This window comes from Eriocheir sinensis, unplaced genomic scaffold, assembly GCF_024679095.1.
Source record: "Eriocheir sinensis breed Jianghai 21 unplaced genomic scaffold, ASM2467909v1 Scaffold376, whole genome shotgun sequence".
Classification (NCBI taxonomy): Eukaryota; Metazoa; Arthropoda; class Malacostraca; order Decapoda; family Varunidae; genus Eriocheir; species Eriocheir sinensis.
This window is the reverse complement of record NW_026111694.1, coordinates 63,669-76,252: the sequence shown is the minus strand read 5'-3', so window position 1 is coordinate 76,252 and position 12,584 is coordinate 63,669.

The following is a 12,584-nucleotide window of genomic DNA, read 5'->3' as shown; positions in this document are numbered from 1 at the left end:
CCATCAGGCCCCACCGGGAAAAAGCCTACCGGCGCTATAGGCCGCGACGTAAAAAAAAAAAAATTAAAAAAAAAATATATATCTATATATATATATATATATATATATATATATATATACATATATATATATGTATATACGTATATATATGTATATATATATATATATAAACACACACACACACACACACACACACACACACACACACACACACACACACACACACATATATACTGCCTGGTAGCTCATTCGGTAGTGCGCTGCGCTGCAAGTCTTCACGGCCAAACAGGCGGCGGTTCGAGCCTCGCTCAGGCCGGATTCTTTCCGCTGCGTAGGAGTGGTTACTGTCCCCCCTTGAGGAAGGCGGATGGGGTGTGTGGTGTGTGAATTCCTGGAAGTACCCAGAGGTTGACAATAATGAGAACCTGCTCACGTCGTGAGTGTACCTGCTGGCGATAGCGAGTCCAGCATCGGTTATAGGCAAGATGCTAGAGTCCATAATAGCCAGGAACATTCGGGAGCATCTAGAGAAACACAGCTTAATTCATGTCGCAGCATGGGTTCACGAGAAGTAGGTCATGCCTCACTAATCTCTTGTCCTTCTACAGTAAGGTATTTGAGGCGGTAGACAGAGATGAAAATTATGATGTAATCTATCTTGATTTTAGTAAAGCGTTTGACAAAGTTCCTCACCAACGACTGTTGCTTAAATTACAGGCTCACGGTGTAGAGGGTAAGGTTTTGAACTGGGTCAAGGCGTGGCTTAGCAATAGGAAGCAAAGAGTGCAAATCAATGGTAAAAGATCTGACTGGGGATGTGTTACGAGTGGGGTCCCACAAGGTTCGGTATTAGGTCCACTCTTGTTTATTATTTATATTAATGATTTAGATACAGGAATTAGTAGTGATGTCATTAAGTTTGCAGATGATACCAAGACCGGTAGAGTAATTGAGTCGGATCAGGACGCTAGTATTCTCCAGGATGAACCAAACAGATTGTATGACTGGGCGGATAAATGGCAGATGGAGATCAAAGTAGGGAAGTGCAGTATTCTGAGTGTAGATAGGAACAACCCCTCTCACTACTATTGCTTAAATGACGCTCTCATAAGCAGGTCTGGGTGCGAGAGAGATTTAGGGGTCTTAGTGAGCTCTGATCTCCGTCCAAGGGCAAAATGCATTCAAGCTAGAAATCGAGCAAATAGGGTACTGGGATTTATTTCAAGGAGCGTAAGCAACAAAAGCGCCGAAGTCTTCCTCAAACTATATTTAGCATTAGTTAGACCTCATCTTGACTATGCGCTTCAGTTTTGGTCACCTTGCTATAGAATGGATATCAAAATGTTAGAATCAGTGCAGAGGAGGATGACTAAGATGACTTAGGGGTTGAGAAACTTGCCATACGAGGAAAGACTCCAACAGTTAAACTTGCATTCTCTAGAAAGGCGAATGGTGCGTGGAGACATGATCGAGGTTTATAAATGGATGAAGGGCTTTAATAAGGGAGATATTCATAAGGTTCTGTTGGTAAGAGAACCGAGTAGGACACGAAGTAATGGGTTTAAACTGGATAAATTCAAATTCAACAGGGACATTGGCAAAAAATTGGTTTACCAACAGGGTTGTGGATGAGTGGAATAGGCTTAGCAGTCATGTGGTGAGTGCCCATACAATTGTCACATTCAAAAATAGATTAGATAAATTCATGGACAGCGATACTAGGTGGGGTTAGATACACGGGAGCTTAGGGTCAAAGGAGCTGCCTTGTATAGGCCTACCGTCCTCTTGCAGACTCCAACGTGCTTATGTTCTAATGTAACTTATGATCAGGCCGTGATGAATTACACACACACACACACACACACACACACACACACACACACACACATACACTGTAAAGCACTCTGAATAAGGGGCCCCCAAACCCCTTCCAGGCTGCCGGCACTTCTCTTGAGGCTCTGGAACAGGCACTGTAGGCGGTGGCTGAACAGATAGCAAGACGGCCCCGCGTTCAGGAGGACGTGAGTTCAATCCCCGACTGGTGCCACCAAGCTGGGATTTTTCAGCCGCCGCCGAGTGGCTTAAAACTACCCATATGCTGTCCAGAAGACTACCTATCAATCCGGACTCTGGATTCTAGATTTAAATATGAGCTTCGGGAGGGCAGCATGAGCCAATGCAAGATGGCGCCACTATAAACACTCGTCTGCGCCAGAACGGGCTGGGCCGACCATTAGGTCAGGACCTTAATACCTCCATGATCAGGACCCACCTGGAAGAAGTCTTGGACCGACCATCAGGATCCACCGAGAAGAAGCCTACCGGCGCAATAGGCCAAGACGTAAAAAAAAAAAAAAAAAAAAATCACCTCACCCTTGGGACCTAAGATGACCTCCACAAACACAAGACATGACCCACACAAGCCTAACAGGACTAATTTTTTTTATATACTTAATACATATATTTTACCTGAAATGACACAAACACCAATAATGTTCTTAATAATATATATAAATGATATGCCAATGGGTATAAAAAGTTATATGAGCCGTTTTGCAGATGATGCAAAATTAATAAGGAAAGTGAAGATGGAGGAATACTGTGAAGAACTGCAAAAAGACCTGGACATAGTGTATAGAAGGAACCAGTTATGGGAGATGGAGTTTAATGCAAACAAATGGCATGTTATGGATATGGGTTAAAGTATAAAAAGATCAAGGAAAACATACACGATGGGAGAAGAAAACTTAAGGTTAGTACATGAAGAAAAAAAAATTGGGAGTAACGATGCAAGACCTACTCCCCTGCAAAGCACATAAACAAGTTATTTGGAGAAACCTACAGGATGATGCAATATAATATAAGGGTTGGATTATAGACTTTTTAGCGAAAAGAGAAATGAGAACAGTAATCAGGAACAATAAATCAAGCTGGACGGAAGTGACTAGTGGAGTCCCCCAAGGATCGGTGTTGGCTCCGATTAGTTTTGCAATATATATAATTGACATAACAGAAGGGGTGGCAAGCTATATGAATATGTTTGCTGATGATGCTAAAATAATGAGGAGGGTGGCTAATGAAGAAGACTGTGTAGCCCTGAGCCAAGATCTCGATAGAATAAGCGAATGGTCACGCAAATGGGAAATGACATTCAATACAGAGAGAAGTGTAGCGTGATGGAGTTTGGTAAGAGCAGCAGACGGATATCGGGGAACTACTGAGTAATGAAAGAATCATGAAAAAACAGGAAAAAGATCTAGGAGTGACAATAACAGAAAAGTTATCCATTGGAAATAATATAAATCGGATAACTGGGGAAACATACAATCTTTTTAGAAACATGAAAGCAGCATTTACACATCTAGACGAATAAATGGTGAAGAAACTAATAGCATCGATGATACGTCCAAGACTGGGATATGCAGCGTTAGTGTGGTCACCTAGATTGAAGAAATACATTAGAAAGTTGGAAAGAATACAGAGAGCAGCGACCAAACTACCGGAAACTGTGAGAGAACCTACTTATGAAGAAAGACTGGAGAAAGTGGGATTAACAACACTGGAGAAGGAGAGGGGACCTAATATCGGAGACAATAGGGATTGGAGAAATTGGACGGAAGACCTAGTGGTACGTGATAGGAGTGTGAAAAGAAGGTAGGAAATTGAAGAAGAGCAACTGTAGGAGAGACGTCAAGAAATACAGTTTTCCATACAGAAGCATAACAACATGGAACGGACATGACGAGGAGACAGTGTGTGCAAAAATTATTCATGAATTTAAAGCTAAACTGGATAATAAGCGCTATGGAGACAGGACAGCTGAGCCTAGTACGGCTCTTTTCTGTATTTCACAACTAGGTAAACTAGTTAAATACATAATACTAATACTAATTTAAAAATTGCGGAATAAAACGGAAGAAGAAGATAACGAGTTGCTTTCCATATACGTACAGGGGCCTTGTCCGCCCTCGTATGGAGTATGCATCTCACGTGTGGGGGGGCTCCACTCACACAACTCTTCTGGACAGAGTGGAGTTTTAGGCTCCTCGTCTCATCAGCTCTCCTCCTCTTACTGACAGCCTTCTACCTCTTAAATTCCGCCGCCATATTGCCTCTCTTTCTATCTTCTATCGATATTTTCATGCTCACTGCTCTTCTGAACTTGCTAACTGCATGCCTCTCCCCCTCGCGCGGTCCCGCTGCACACGTTTTTCTACTCATGTTCATCCCTATACTGTCCAAACCCCTTATGCAAGAGTTAAGCAGCATCTCCATTCTTTCATCCCCTTTACTGGTAAACTCTAGAACAGCTTTCCTTTGTCTGTATTTCCTCCTGTCTATTGACCTTTTTCAAAATGAGTGTATCAAGACACCTCTCCAACCGAAATTGACCTCGCTTTTGGCTACTCTTTACTTTTTACTTTTGTGGGAGCGGCGAGTAGCGGGCTTTTTTAATCTTTTTGTTACCCTTGAGCCGTATCCTTAGATGTAAAGAGAGAGAGAGAGAGAGAGAGAGAGAGAGAGAGAGAGAGAGAGAGAGAGAGAGAGAGAGAGAGAGAGAGAGAGAGAGAGAGAGAGAGAGAGAGAGAGAGAGAGAGAGAGAGAGAGAGAGAGAGAGAGAGAGAGAGAGAGAGAGAGAGAGAGAGAGAGAGAGAGAGAGAGAGAGAGAGAATTACGCAGAAAATCAGGCCACACAGACCCCATGGTCCAGACTAGGTGCTCTGAACTTAAACCTAAGTGATTCTACATTATTCAGATGGCTCCAAAACGTTGCTTTTCTACTCTAGTTAATATTAAGTTCAAGGAAGTGACGGTCGAGCTTGTTTTTAAAGGAGTCAATCGTGTTACACTGGACCACTGACGGTGGGAGTTTATTCCATTCTCGCACTACAACGTTGCTGAAGAAAAAATTGGTGCAGTCTGAATTTACTTGTCTACATTTGAGTTTTGTGCCATTGTTCTTCGTCCGCAAAGTGTCATCGATCATAAACAATTTTGTTATGTCTACATTCGTAAAACCATTAAAAGTTTTAAAACATTCGATCAGTTTTCCTCGGAGGCGACGTTTCTCAAGAGAGAACATGTTAAGGGTAGAAAGCCTTTCTTCGTAGGATTTGTTGCGTAAGGAAGGGATCATTTTTGTTTCCCGACGCTGAGCACCTTCTAATTTAGCAATGTCCTTTGCATGGTGGGGAGACCAAAGCTGTACCGCATATTCCAAGTGGGGTCTGACTAAACTGTTGTAGAGCGGAAGTATTACATATTTATTCTTGAATAAAAATTTACTTTTAATGAAGCCCAACATTCTGTTCGTTTTATTTGCTGCATCGATGCATTGCTGAGAGACTTTGATGTTTGACGCGATTTTGACCCCCTGTTTCTAAACGCACTGAATGCTTTTGAGTTTAACGCCGCGCATTTCGTAATCGAACTTCTATTTCTTGTTTCAACTTGAAGGACCTGGCACTTGTCTACGTTAAAGAACGCCCAGCCTCGAGGAAGCTGATTTAGTAAGAGATGAGATATGAATTTCAGAGATTTTGAGTTAAGGATAGACCGAGGATGTTTAGTGTTGAGGAAGGTGATAGCTGGGTGTTGTCAAAGAATAGGGATAGTTGTTTGGAAGATTGTGTCGAGTGGATAGGTGGAGAACTGTGTTTTTGAGGCGTTGAAGGACACCAGGTTCTTCTTTTGCCCCAATCGGAAATAATAGTAAGGTCTGAGGCTAAGCGTTCTGCAGCCTCCAGCCTTGAGTCGTTAAGTTCTGAAGGGTGGGTCTTCTATTAAAAGAAGTTGAATAATGCAGAGGTGAATCATCGGCGTAGGGAGGAATGGATAGGACGGTTACCTGTTTTGAGAGAAGATCATCAATGAACAACAGAAAAGAGTGGAGATAGGATAGAACCCTGTGGGACACCACTGTTAATAGATTTAGGGGAAGAACAGTGACCGTCTACCACGGTGAAATAGAAATAGAACGGCTGGTCAGAAAGGAAACTGGAGATAAAGGTACCCAGAGAGAGGATAGAAACCAATAGGAGGGGTAGTTTGAAAGCAAAGATTTGTGCCAGACCCTTATCAAAAGCTTTGTGATGTCCAGCGCAATAGCAAAAAGTTTCACCGAAACGGCTAAGAGAGGATGACCAAGAGTCAGTTAAGAAGGCTAGGAGATCACCAGTAGAACGCCCTTCGCGGAACCCATATTACTGGCGATCAGATAGAAGGTCAGAAGTGGAAAGTGGCACTTTTGAATCTGATACGGTTAAGGATTGATTCAAAAAGCTTTGAATAGACAAGAAAGTAAAGCAATAGGACGGTAGTTTGAGGGATTGGAGCGGTCACCTTCTAGGTACAGGTTGTGAAGGCATACTTCCAGCAAGAAGGAAAGGTAGATGTTGACAGGCAGAGGCGAAAGAGTTTGACCAGGCAGGGTGACAGCACGGAGGCACAGTTTTAAGGACAATAGGAGGCACTCCATCAGGTCCATAAGCCTTCTGAGGATTGAGGCCAGAGGGCATAGAAAACATCATTTTGGAAGAATTTTTATAACAGGCATAAAGGAGCCAGAGGGGGGGAAGGAGTAGGAGGAATATGCCCAGAATCGTCCAGAGTGGAGTTTTTAGAAAAAGTTTGAGAGAAGAGAGTCTAGCCTTAGAGATAGATGAGACGGCAGTGTTGTCAGGACTGAGGAGTGAGGGAGATGAAGAAGTGAAGTTGGAGGAGATGTTTTTGGCTAGATGCCAGAAGTCACGGAAGAGTTAGAGAAAGCAAGGTTTTGACATTTTCTATTAATGAAAGAATTTTTGGTTAGTCGGAGAATAGATTTGGCACGATTTCGGGCAGAAATGTAAAGTTCATAATTAGCATTAGTTTGAAGGATATGGTATCTTTTGTGAGCTACCTCTCTATCATAATAGCTGACAGCACGAGAACAAGCGTGATTAAACCAAGGCTTTTTAGCGTGAGGAGAGAAGAACGAGAATGTATGCCTCCATTCCAGATAATCACCTGTGATGCGCTGAGCACACACAGAGGGCCCTATCCTGGAAGCAATAATCATTCCACGGGAAAAAGTACATCCTCAGGTCGTCCCACCGAGCTGAAGCAAATGCCAGAAGCATCGCCTCTTCGGTGGGTCCAGAGGATGTACAGGAGCGATAGGACAGGATGCAGAAATAAGATTGTGATCGGAGGAGCCCAACTGAGAGAACAGTTTGACAGAATAAGCAGAAGGGTTTGAGGTAAGGAAGAGGTCTAGAATGTTGGGCCGATCTCCAAGACGGTCAGGAATACGTGTAGGGTGCTGGACCAACTGCTCCAGGTCGTTGAGGATAGCAGTTGTAGGCTTGTTCACCAGGATGGTCAGTGAAAGAGGATGAAAGCCAAAGCTGGTAGGAAATATTGAAATCTCCTAGGATGGAGATTTCAGCGAAGGAAGTGGGTCAAGATGTGCTCATTCTTAGAATTCAAATAGTCAAAGAATTTTACAGTTGGTAGAGTTAGGTGAGAGATAAACAGCACAGATGTATTTAGTAATAGAATGACAGTGAAGTCTTAACAGATGGTGAAAATTCAGAAGAGTCAAGGTCGTGGGCACGAGAGCAAGTGATGTCGTTGCGCACGTAGCGCAACATCCAGCTTTGGATTGAAATTTAGGATAGAGATAGTAGGAGGAACAGAGTAGAGATTGCTGTCAATAGCCTCAGAAACCTGTGTTTCAGTAAGGAAGAGAAGGTGAGGTTTAGAGGAGGAGATGATGTTCCACTGAATGAAAATTAGAGCGAAGACCGCGAATGTTGCAGAAATTGAGAAGAAAGAGGTTCTGAGGAGTTATCAAGACACCTCTCAGGTCGGCAGCCAGAAGGGAGTCGTCCTCCTGGGGAATTTGTGGTCCCAGGCGGGGACTCCGAGGCATTGCTTAATTGAGCCATTTTGAATTTTGAATTTTGGAAAAAGGTGTATATGTTATGTGAATGTAGTGTGGTGTGGATAAAGAGAGGATCTGTCTTTAGAGAGCATGCTGAACTACTCTCCGGTGTTGGTGAGACAATAGGGAAACGGTTAGTGAGGACATGGGAAGGGTCTTTGGAGGGCTTCAGCTCCCTTCTCACCTCCCATATATACCTCACCGGGAGTGGCTTGCGCCCGTTCGGTAGGTGTCTTCCTACCTACTCCAGCTCCTACTTGTCTACATTTGAGTTTTATGCCATTGTTCCTTGTTCGCAAAGTGTCGTCGATCATAAACAATTTTGTTATGTCTACATTCGTGAAACCATTAAATGTTTTAAAACATTTGATCAGTTTTCCTCGGAGGCGACGTTTCTCAAGAGAGATCATGTTAAGGGTAGAAAGCTTTCTTCGTAGGATTTGTTGCGCAAGGAAGGGATCATTTTTGTTACCCGACGCTGAACACCTTCTAATTTAGCAATGTCCTTTGCATGGTGGGGAGACCAAAACTGTACCGCATATTCTAAGTGGGGTCTGACTAAACAATTGTAAAGCGGAAGTATTACATCTTTATTCTTGAATAAAAAGTTTCTTTTAATGAAGCCCAACATTCTGTTCGCTTTATTTGCTGCATCGATGCATTGATGTGAGAATTTGAGGTTTGACGCGATTTTGACCCCCAGGTCCTTAACGCATTGAACGCTTGTGAGTTTAACGCCGCGCATTTCGTAATCGAGCTTCTTATTTCTTGTTACAACTTTAATGACCTGGCACTTTTCTACGTTAAATAGCATCTCCCATATATCCGACCAAGCTGAAATTTTGTGCAAATCCTCTTGGAGGCTTTGCCTGTCTTCGTCAGTGAGAACCAAGCTACCAATCTTTGTGTCGTCTGCAAATTTACTAAAGCGATTATTGAGTCCAACATCCACATCGTTGATGGATGTAAATAATGAAGAGCACTGGGCCAAGAACCGAGCCCTGAGGGACACCACTAGTGACCGGTGCCCACTCCGAGTGAAATCCGTCAATCACCACTCTTTGTTATTTATTCGTTGTTTTTCGCTTCAAGACAAAAAAAAAATGAATGCGTATAAGCAGAAAATAACAAGTAATAAGAATAATAAGAAAATTAAAAAGTAACAATTATAATACTGAATGAATAGATGAAATAAAAATATGAAGAGAAAAAGTGAAGAAACAAAAGAAGAAAAAGAAGAAGAAGAAGAAGAAGAAGAAGAAGAAGAAGAAGAAGAAGAAGAACACAAGGAAGACCAAGAACAATAAGAGAAAAAAATAAAAACAAGAAAAAAATCCCCTCCCTACGTCAAAATATTATCATGTTATACAAATGGGAGGAAGGAGAGAACGTTCCGAGAGAACATAAGAACATAAGAACACTGGGAGACTGCAAGAGCCGAGTGGCCAATACAGGGCAGCTCCAGAATCCCCCCCGCTACTCACAATGGGTGAGGTGTAGTTTCAGGGGTTACAGGTAGAGGCTTGATCCTTGTTTACCTTCGGTACGGGCGTACGCTCCAGTACCCTGTCTCCTTACTGCACCCACACCTCACTGCCACCTGTCATCCTCGTCCATGTAGCTATCCAGTCTACTCTTAAAACAAGCTATCGTCCCTGCACTATGTGATTGCTGAGTCTATTCCATTCCCCCACCACCCTATTACTAAACCAATGCTTGCCTATATCTCTCCTAAATCTATACTTTTCTAATTTAAATCCATTACTGTGTGTTCTATCCTGCTGGCTAATTCTCAGTACTTTACTTATATCGCCTTTGTTGTAACCCTTGACCCATTTGAATACTTCTATCAGATCTCCCCGCACTCTTCGTCTTTCTAGTAAATGTAAGTTTAAATGTTTCAGCCTATCTTGATATGGAAGGTTCCTCAGCTCCTGAATCATCTTGGTCATTCTCCTCTGAACTGATTCTAGCAAGTTGATGTCCATTCTGTAGTGTGGGCACCAAAATTGGACAGCATAATCTAAGTGTGGCCTAACTAAAGCTAAATAGAGTCTGAGGATGACCTCTGCACTTCTGTTGGTTACCGTCCTGTTAATGAAGCCTAATACCCTGTTAGCCCAATTCCTCGCATTAAAACATTGCTTCCTTAGTTTTAGGTCAGAGTTCACTAACACTCCCAAATCCCTTTCACACTCTGATCTGCCTATCGCTGTGGAGTCTAAACTATACCCGTGTAATGGGTTGCGTGTTCCTACACTAAGTACGCTACACTTGGTGACGTTAAAATTCATCTGCCATTTCTCTGACCAAGCTGACAGTTTGTTGAGATCCTCCTGCAGTGCTCTAACATCCTCCCCTGTCCTAATAGTGCGTCCTATTTTGGTGTCATCCGCAAATTTACCTATGTCACTAGTTATCCCATTGTCTGTGTCATTGATGTAGATAATGAATAAAAGTGGGCCTAAAACGGAACCCCACTGGTGATATTACCCCATTCGGATTTTTTTTTACCGTTAATGGTAACCCTCTGTTTTCTGTCGTAAATCCACGCCCTAATCCAATCATAAACCTCCTTTTCTATTCCATGAGCCCTGACTTTATTTAACAGTCTCTGGTGCGATAATTTATCGAAGGCCTTACTAAAATCAAGATAAACTACATCGTAACTCTCATTATTGTCAGCTGCCTCGTATACTCTATTGTAACATAAAAGCATAAGAACACAGGGAGACTGCAAGAGGCCGAGTTTCCTACACAGGGCAGCTCCAGAATCCCCCCCACTACTCACGATGGGTGAGGTGTAGTTTCAGGGGCTACAGGTAGAGGCTTGATCCTCGTTTACCTTCGGTACGGGCGTACGCTGGTACTGGGCCTCTCGGGAGCTGAAGTCGGCCGCTATGTGTTGGAACAACAGGCCGTACAAAGGGAAAAACGCGCCTTAGAAAGGGAAGAACGGAAGAGGAAAGAATAAATTAAGGAACGAAAGAGGCAAGAAGAAATGGAAGAACGGAAGAGGAAAGAAGAAATTGAAGAACGAAAGAGGCAAGAAGAAATGGAAGAACGGAAGAGGAAAGAAGAAATTGAAGAACGAAAGAGGCAAGGAGAAATGGAAGAACGGAAGAGGAAAGAAGAAATTGAAGAACGGAAGAGGAAAGAAGAAATTGAAGAACGAAAGAGGCAAGGAGAAATGGAAGAACGGAAGAGGAAAGAAGAAATTGAAGAACGAAAGAGGCAAGGAGAAATGGAAGAACGGAAGAGGAAAGAAGAAATTGAAGAACGGAAGAGGAAAGAAGAAATTGAAGGAAAAGAAAGGAAAGATGAAATGGAAGAACGGAAGAGGAAAGAAGAAATTGAAGAACGAAAGAGGAAAGAAGAAATGGAAGAACGGAAGAGGAAAGAAGAAATTGAAGAACGGAAGAGGAAAGAAGAAATTGAAGAACGGAAGAGGCAAGAAGAAATTGAAGAACGGAAGAGGCAAGAAGAAATTGAAGAACGTAAGAGGCAAGAAGAAATTGAAGAACGAAAGAGGAAAGAAGAAATTGAAGAACGAAAGAGGAAAGAAGAAATTGAAGAACGAAAGAGGAAAGAAGAAATTGAAGAACGAAAGAGGAAAGAAGAAATTGAAGAACGGAAGAGGAAAGAAGAAATTGAAGAACGAAAGAGGAAAGAAGAAATTGAAGAACGAAAGAGGAAAGAAGAAATTGAAGAACGGAAGAGGAAAGAAGAAATTGAAGAACGAAAGAGGAAAGAAGAAATTGAAGAACGAAAGAGGAAAGAAGAAATTGAAGAACGAAAGAGGAAAGAAGAAATTGAAGAACGGAAGAGGAAAGAAGAAATTGAAGAACGAAAGAGGAAAGAAGAAATTGAAGAACGGAAGAGGAAAGAAGAAATTGAAGAACGAAAGAGGAAAGAAGAGATTGAAGAACGGAAGAGGCAAGAAGAAATTGAAGAACGAAAGAGGAAAGAAGAAATTGAAGAACGAAAGAGGAAAGAAGAAATTGAAGAACGAAAGAGGCAAGAAGAAATTGAAGAACGGAAGAGGAAAGAAGAAATTGAAGAACGGAAGAGGCAAGAAGAAATTGAAGAACGGAAGAGGAAAGAAGAAATTGAAGAACGGAAGAGGAAAGAAGAAATTGAAGAACGGAAGAGGAAAGAAGAAATTGAAGAACGGAAGAGGAAAGAAGAAATTGAAGAACGGAAGAGGAAAGAAGAAATTGAAGAACGTAAGAGGAAAGAAGAAATTGAAGAACGGAAGAGGAAAGAAGAAATTGAAGAACGAAAGAGGAAAGAAGAAATTGAAGAAATGCAGAGGGAAGAAGAGCGAAAGTTCGAGTTAGCGAAGCTTGAGGCCGAGAAGGAACTGGAGCTGGCTCGGATCGCCGCTTCGAGTAAGTCTGCTCCTCGTTTTGACGGTGAGTGTGCTGACCGTCCTTGTTTACAAGGATGGAGATGACTTTGCTTCTTACCTTACCAGATTCGAAAGGACAGCTGGGCTTCTGAAGGTTGACAAATATGCTTATGCTGTAAGATTGGGAGCCCGTTTGTCTGGTAAAGCTGCTAGGATTTACACTTCGCTTTCTCCTGAGATTGTTGCTGACTACCATCTTCTGAAGAAGTCCCTGCTGAAGAGCTTTTGCAAGACTCCCGACGGCTT